Source organism: Mus pahari, chromosome 20 (genome assembly GCF_900095145.1).
Source record: "Mus pahari chromosome 20, PAHARI_EIJ_v1.1, whole genome shotgun sequence".
Classification (NCBI taxonomy): domain Eukaryota; kingdom Metazoa; phylum Chordata; class Mammalia; order Rodentia; family Muridae; genus Mus; species Mus pahari.
Genome location: NC_034609.1, coordinates 15335408 through 15342302, shown reverse-complemented (window position 1 = coordinate 15342302; position 6895 = coordinate 15335408). Strand labels below are relative to the sequence as shown.

The following is a 6895-nucleotide window of genomic DNA, read 5'->3' as shown; positions in this document are numbered from 1 at the left end:
TAATTGGGGCTGGCTTACAGGTTCAGTCCATTATTATCAAGGTGGGAACATGGCAAAATCCAGGCAGGCAAGGTGCAGAAGGAACTGAGAGTTCTACATCTTCATCTGAAGGCTACCAGCAGAATCCTGGCTTCCAGGAAGTTAGGATGAGGGTCTTAAAGCCCTTGCCCACAATGACACACCTACTCCAACAGGGCAACACCTTCTAATGATGCCACTCCCTGTGCCAAGCATATACAAACCATCACACTGGGTATTAGAAGGTCCACCATTTCTTGTTTCGTTCTTGTGTGCATTTTTCCTTTCATTGTGTTGGTACTTTTTAGTTTTGCAGTGTTGATGGCACTGTAGAAAAAGAAGTGTATACCATACATATATGTCTAAAATAATTCATAATGTGTGAATTAAGTATGACAAAGGCTAGCATGTTGAATCGGGGGAGATAAACAATGCTAAGGCATTAATTATCTAGAAAATATTTAATTATGATTCCTATCTTAATCTATGCTACCAAAAATAAATTCTAAGCCAATAAGCACATTAAATATTTTTAAATAAAGAACACAAAAGCAAATATGTATGTGATTTGGGGGTGACTTTTTTTTTTTTTTTTTTTTTTTCGAGACAGGGTTTCTCTGTAGAGCCCTGGCTGTTCTGGAACTCACTCTGTAGACCAGGCTGGCCTCAAACTCAGAAATCCGCCTGCCTCTGTCTCTGCCTCCCAAGTGCTGGGATTAAAGGCTTGCGCCACCACTGTCCCGCTGAGGGGGTGAAATATTTTTGCATGAGAAAAATATTAATAATGGAAACCATAAAGGAGGGAAGACTGAAATGTCCACCTAAAAATTTAAAATTTCCTGTCCCTAGAGCCCTTGCAGGTGTGGCTATGTCACATGTACCGTCAGTAGGTGGCAGAGAGGAGCAAGCCTATGTCTACACTCTGACCTGCAAACATCTGAATGATTGATTAGTAGTAGACTTACACTCCCTAAAAAAACGCGAGCTTGAGACTACCACTAGCCTGGCACCATGGGGCTCAGACAGGGAGTTAGCCTGAGAAGACCACTAGTCTGGTGCCATGCAGGCCTGGGGGGGGGGGAGCAGACCACGCCCTAGATGACCCCTGCCCAGTGCCATAACCCCCCATCGAAGCATAGTATTCCTGAGACCACGCTTGAGATGACTCCAGACACTCACTCACGAGACCCTGGCAACCAGTAAGAGGAGCAAGTCAGAGGTGGGAAAAGGGAGAGAAAGAAACAGAAGGATGTGGGCACAGTGATGAGAGGCAGAACTGGAGACCCGAGGGTAGTGAGGAGCAGCCCGATCTTAGTAGCCAGCAATGCCACCTGAGATCCTGGTGGGGTCCTGATCTGTGTTCCCACCAGGGGCCACATCTGGGTCCAGGGACCTGCAGCCACAGGGTCTGTTACCACAAAAAGCCAGGCAGATGTCTGGTTTGGGCTGCCGCCCGGAAACACATGGAGGTCTGAGGGTTGTACAGAACCGGCCCCGCCCCTCACCCGGGCATCAGGGGAGAGTGGGCCCTGGAGGAATAAGAGCCGGAGAGGTCGCCCTGCCCCTCACCTGCTGCAGCACTCGGGAGAGTAGGCTCTGCATCTTGCTTGGGCAGTACAATAGAGCTGACCCTGATGGTTGGGACACAGTCAAGCCAGATCCAAGTGTGTGAGCATGAAAGGGCTGGACCAGCAAATTGTATGCTATGCGATGACGTGGGGAGAGAATAGTATGCATTTAATTTTTATCCACCTGACGTAATTGTGGTCTCTGAGACGTATTGCGTTCATCTGCTAACCTGGGCCCAGTCCTAGAAGCTTCTAGCCTCTACACAATCTTATCTAGGCTTACAGTGTTTTCAGCCTCTGAGCCTTAAACTGCTGAATAAGCTGACCTTCTCTTGTTCTTTCTGAACTCTGGCTGGCTGGGTTCAAGTCAGCTGTTGTGACTCAAACTCTTCTCCAAGCCAAGTTCAATCTGGCTTCTCTCAGCTTCCTACTGAACTGCTCTGTTTGGCCTCATACTAACGTTGGCAATCTGTTCTAATCTTCCGGCTCCTTCTCATTCTCTGTTTTCACTTATGTCTAGTTTGTTCTCTCTTCAACCAGTCACTCCACAACTATCCCAGTAAAACTGCCTTCTCTCTCTCTCTCCCTCTCTGCTTCTCTCTCTCTCTTCCTCTCCTTCTCCCTCTCTCTCTTCCTCTCTCTCTCCCTCTCTCTCCCCCCTCTCTCTATCTCCCTCTCTCTCTTCCTCTCTCTCTCCCTCTCTCTCCCCCCTCTCTCTATCTCCCTTTCTCTCTTCCTCTCTCTCTCCCTCTCTTCCCCCTCTCTCTCTATCTCCCTTTCTCTCTTCCTTTCTCCCTCTCTCTTCCTCTCTCTCTCTCTCTCTCTCTCTGCACTGCCCTTTAAGTAGCTCCCCCCCCCCCATCTCATGAGAGCTGGGCAGATCCTAGTCTGTCATATCAATCTCTGATCCGTCACTTTGCCTGCCACTCAATTAGACATCACTTTCAAACATGGGTGCTTCCTTCTACAAACCTAATTTACCTTCCTTGTTTGGAATTAAAGGTGTGTGCTAAAGGCTTGAAACAGGTTGAAACAACTTGAAACAGGTATTTTCAGTAAGTAATACAATCTTGGAGTTCACACTATGATCAAATATCCTGCAACAGGAGAGAGATGACACTCCACCCCTACACACACACACACACACACACACAGTGCCTAGACATCTATGGCAGGCAGGAGAGCTGGCTCAGAGGTCATCAGAGCAGGAGATGTGGCTCTGCCCCTCACCTGCTGCACCTGTACCTCACCTGGGCAATACAGTAGAGCTGGCCCTGGACGTGGGGACTGTGGATGAGTCAGTCCTAAGGGTATGAATGTGGGAGAACTGGTCCTGCCCCTTCTCTGATGGGCAGTGGCTCACATGAAGATGACCTCCCCCTCTACCTCATCCCTTCACATCTATAGCAGGAGGGAGAGCTGGCCATGTCCCTCACTGGCTGCAGCACTAGAGAGCAGACCCTGTACCTCACCTGGGCAGCAGGGTAGAACTGGTCCTGGTGGTGGTGTTTTCTGGTGAGCCAGCCTCAAGGGTTTGAGAGCAGGAGAGCCTGTGGGCTGACCACTTCAGCTCTCTCTCTGGCCCAGATCCAGGGCCTTGATTTGGCCCACGCCAACATCTATCCCATCAATGAACTGCTGGAAGGGGCCAGTCTCACAGATCCAAAACTACAGGATCTCCATGACACACAGCAACAACAGGATATCTGAGAGGACTCTCAGTGAAGTTCCAGTATTGACAGAGCGCTGAAGCCCGAAGGCTTGTACCAGGCCAACAAGTCTTACAATGAACATTTGCAATACAAGTGTGGACAGAAGGGTGTACTGGGGGACACAGTGGGACACACTACAGCTTCCACAATGAGATTTTTTTTTTCTATTTATGGTGAGGTTGCATGGACGGAGGATAGGTATGGGTGGAGGGAGAGATGATTGGGATTGGGGTGCATCATGTGAAATTCACAAAGAACCAAGAAAAAGTTTTCTTAAAAATATTAAAACTTGCACACCTCAAAGCCGAGAGCACTGGTGTATGCACATACTCTCAGCAGTCAAGATGCACAGGCAAGAGGATCGTTTGTGCCCAAGTTCCAGGCCAGATTGGGCAAAAGCATGAGGCCCTGTATCAAGCAAACCAACAGCTCTGTGGAAGCTGAGGTAGCTGGGTTCCAGACTGGTATACACAAGAGGGGCCGTTTCTAAAAAGGCCAACGAACATAGAAACCAACAACAACCACAAAGCCCTGGGGTCAGGAAGACGACTCAGTTAAGTGCTTTTGACAGAACTTGAGTTTGAATTTCTAGCACCCACGTAAAAAGCTGGGTCCACCTATAATCCCGGGCAAGCATCAGGGGCTGAACTTGCACCCCCAGCAGCTATCAAAGTTAGGTATATGCACTGGCTGGCTTTGTGGGTCAACTTGACATAAGCTGGAGTCATCCAAGAGGAAGGAGCCTCAGTTAAGGGAATGCCTCTGTGGGACACAGCTGTAGAGCATCATCTCAATCAGTGAGCAATGGGTGAGGATGGGTGGGGCCATCCCTGGGCTGGTAGTCCTAGGTTCTATAAGCAAGCAAGCTGAGGCCACGGGGAAGCTGGCTGATAAGCAGCACCCCTCCCCGGCCTCCGCATCAGCTCCTGCCTCCATGTTCCTACCCTGACTGAGCTCCTGTCCTGACTTCCTCCAATGATAGACTATGACGGAAGTGCAAGCTTCCCCGACTTGCTTTTTTGGTCATGGTGTCTTCTTCGTTGCTGCAATAGAAACCCTGAGTAAGACATATAGTTCTGTGCATCTGTGACCCGTGTGCAGTGAGGGCAGCAAGTGACAGCTCCCTAGCGCCTGCTGTCTAGTCAATACTGAGAGACGCTGTCTCAAAGAGAATGTGAAGAGGGATCAAAGAAGACACCTAGCATTGACCTCTGGCCTTCACCCACACATGCATGCACACACTCACACACACACACACTCACACAGTGGATGGTTTAGAAACAGCTTACATTAATCTCAGACCTCTACAACATGTACTTGTAGCATAGGTTATCTACTGAAACCATTCCCAAAGCCAACAGAAAAGAAGCAAAGCACTTGTGCATTAAAAATAGAGGCTCGATGATAGAAGATATATTTAGCATGTGCAAAAAAGTGTCACAGAACTTGGACAGTGAAGCCACAGCAGGAGAAAGAAACTTAGATCACTACGAATCAACATATTTTACCTAGTGAAAAGGATTTCAAAAAATGAGGAACAAAATGGGGAGTCTGAGGCTGGAGAATTACTGTGAGTTTGAACCCAGCCTGGGCTATATACACTCTTTATATTAGGCCAGCCAGCAGCACACAGCATGATCCTGTTTCAAAACACACACACACATCACCACCACCACCATCACCACCACCAACACAAAACAAAACAAAAAAACCCAACACATTCCCCAAAGTAACTGCACAGTAATTTAACTATAAGGCACTGGGAATGGAGCTCAGCAGTGGACTTTAGTGTTATGTACAGTAAAGTCTTTATGTCTGGCTTTTAGTAAAATGTTTCAGCAAAGCCTTTGCTATGCTTGAGTTAATCAGTAGAGACTGAGAAATTGTTACGAGACTGTCTCTCTGGAGAATCTGTACTTGGTGCTATGTGAAAGCTTGCAGCGATACCAACCTAGGTAGGTCCTAAGACTCCTGGCAAACCTGGGAGGCCATGGTCAAAAGGGACTGAGATCTGTGTGTGTGGTCTGCTCTCAGGGGCAGCAAAGCCAAGATGACTTTGGTAGCTGGAACCTTTCCCAGCCCCAATTAACCGTGTGTACAATGTTTGAATAAAGTAACCGGAGTGAGCAAGCTGGGTGTCAGCCCAAGAAGGCTGAAGCCCTCTGCTCCTTCAGGAAATGAAGACTTAGTATCTTGGTGAGCTTCTCTGCCTACTGCAGCACCTGCCATACGTACTACTGACATCAATCAATAGTAGGTGACTGCTTGTGCTGTATAAAGACCCAGCTACTGTCAGGCCTGGTGGCGCATGCCTTTAATCCCAGCATTCGGGAGGCAGAGGCAGGAGGATTTCTGAGTTCGAGGTCAGCCTGGTCTACAAAGTGAGTTCCAGGACAGGCAGGGCTATACAGAGAAACCCTGTCTCAAAAATACAAAAAACAAAAAAACAAACAAACAAAAAAAACCCAGCTCTGAGCCCTCGCACCTTCAAAAACAAAACAACTGCAAATCAAAACCAAAAAACACAAGAGGTGGCAACAAAGCTTTAAACACTGAACTATTAACATAGTACGTTTAACTAGCCCAATATTAAAACCACACTTTAAATGTTCAATAAGTAGGCATTACTTAAACAGGATGGTGGGACAGTAGAAGCCCTTACAAGGTGTAAGCTTCTTTAATGGCATGGAAATATAATCATGATACAGTAAATGCAATAAGCAGGTTGCTGGGAGATGTGGTTCAGTGGGTAGAGTGTTCACTTGGCATGCAGGAATAACCCTGTTCAGTTCACAGCATAACTATACCAGTTGTGGTACCACACGCCTGTAATGCCAGCACTTGGCAGGTGGAGGTGGGACCTTCAGAGGCTTAAGTTTAGTAAACTTAAACTGCATAGTAAGCTGCAGACCAGCATGGGCTACAGGAGACACTGACTTTAAAGGTCAGAAAAAAAATCAGTCTGCAAAATAGAATATACTGTTTTTCCTGCCTTCTCTTGTTTAATGGGCTTTAATGCTTAACACTCCAAAAGAGCTATTTCCTATTTATGCAGACATAAGTATTATAGGCAGGAGTTAACCACATGCAACTATCCCTCAACTCCACTCTTATTAGTCTGTAAATGCACAGAAAGCAAAGGTCATTAAGGACCAAGGTGTCTCGTCTCCATCGGTGCGAGCGCTGTCTCTCCTCCCAGATTTTCTGATACAGATGTCTTATTTTTCACCAAGGACAAGAACATTTTGAAGTAAAAGTTTCTCTATGAACTTGGCACCATAAATGAAAATCCTTAAATATGGAGGAAGCCAGGAAGCATGCCCCGTGTAGCTAGCTCAGTGGCAGAGTTCTTGCCTAGCAGGTGGGAGGCCCTGGGTTCAGTTCTCAGCCTTTTACATAACAGAAAAAAGAGGCACACTTAGTGCTTGAAATTAAGTCAATTTTTAGGGATGGGTGCAAGAGTTTCGTTTCTACACTGCAGGATTCAGTACTTGTACATATACCAATATTATGGAGTATAATTTAATATGAAAATGTATGCTTTTTCTCTATGTCACAAAGAGGAGGTCTTAAAACAAGAGGAATATATTCTTCAGG

General features: G+C 46.8%; 1 non-coding gene across 1 annotated transcript; it reads left to right on the top strand.

Moving 5' to 3' along the window:
* Positions 1-856: 856 nt before the first annotated feature.
* Positions 857-986, top strand: LOC115062753. The gene has a single exon (XR_003842681.1). It is a non-coding gene; the product is annotated as a small nucleolar RNA SNORA17 (small nucleolar RNA).
* Positions 987-6895: the final 5909 nt, after the last annotated feature.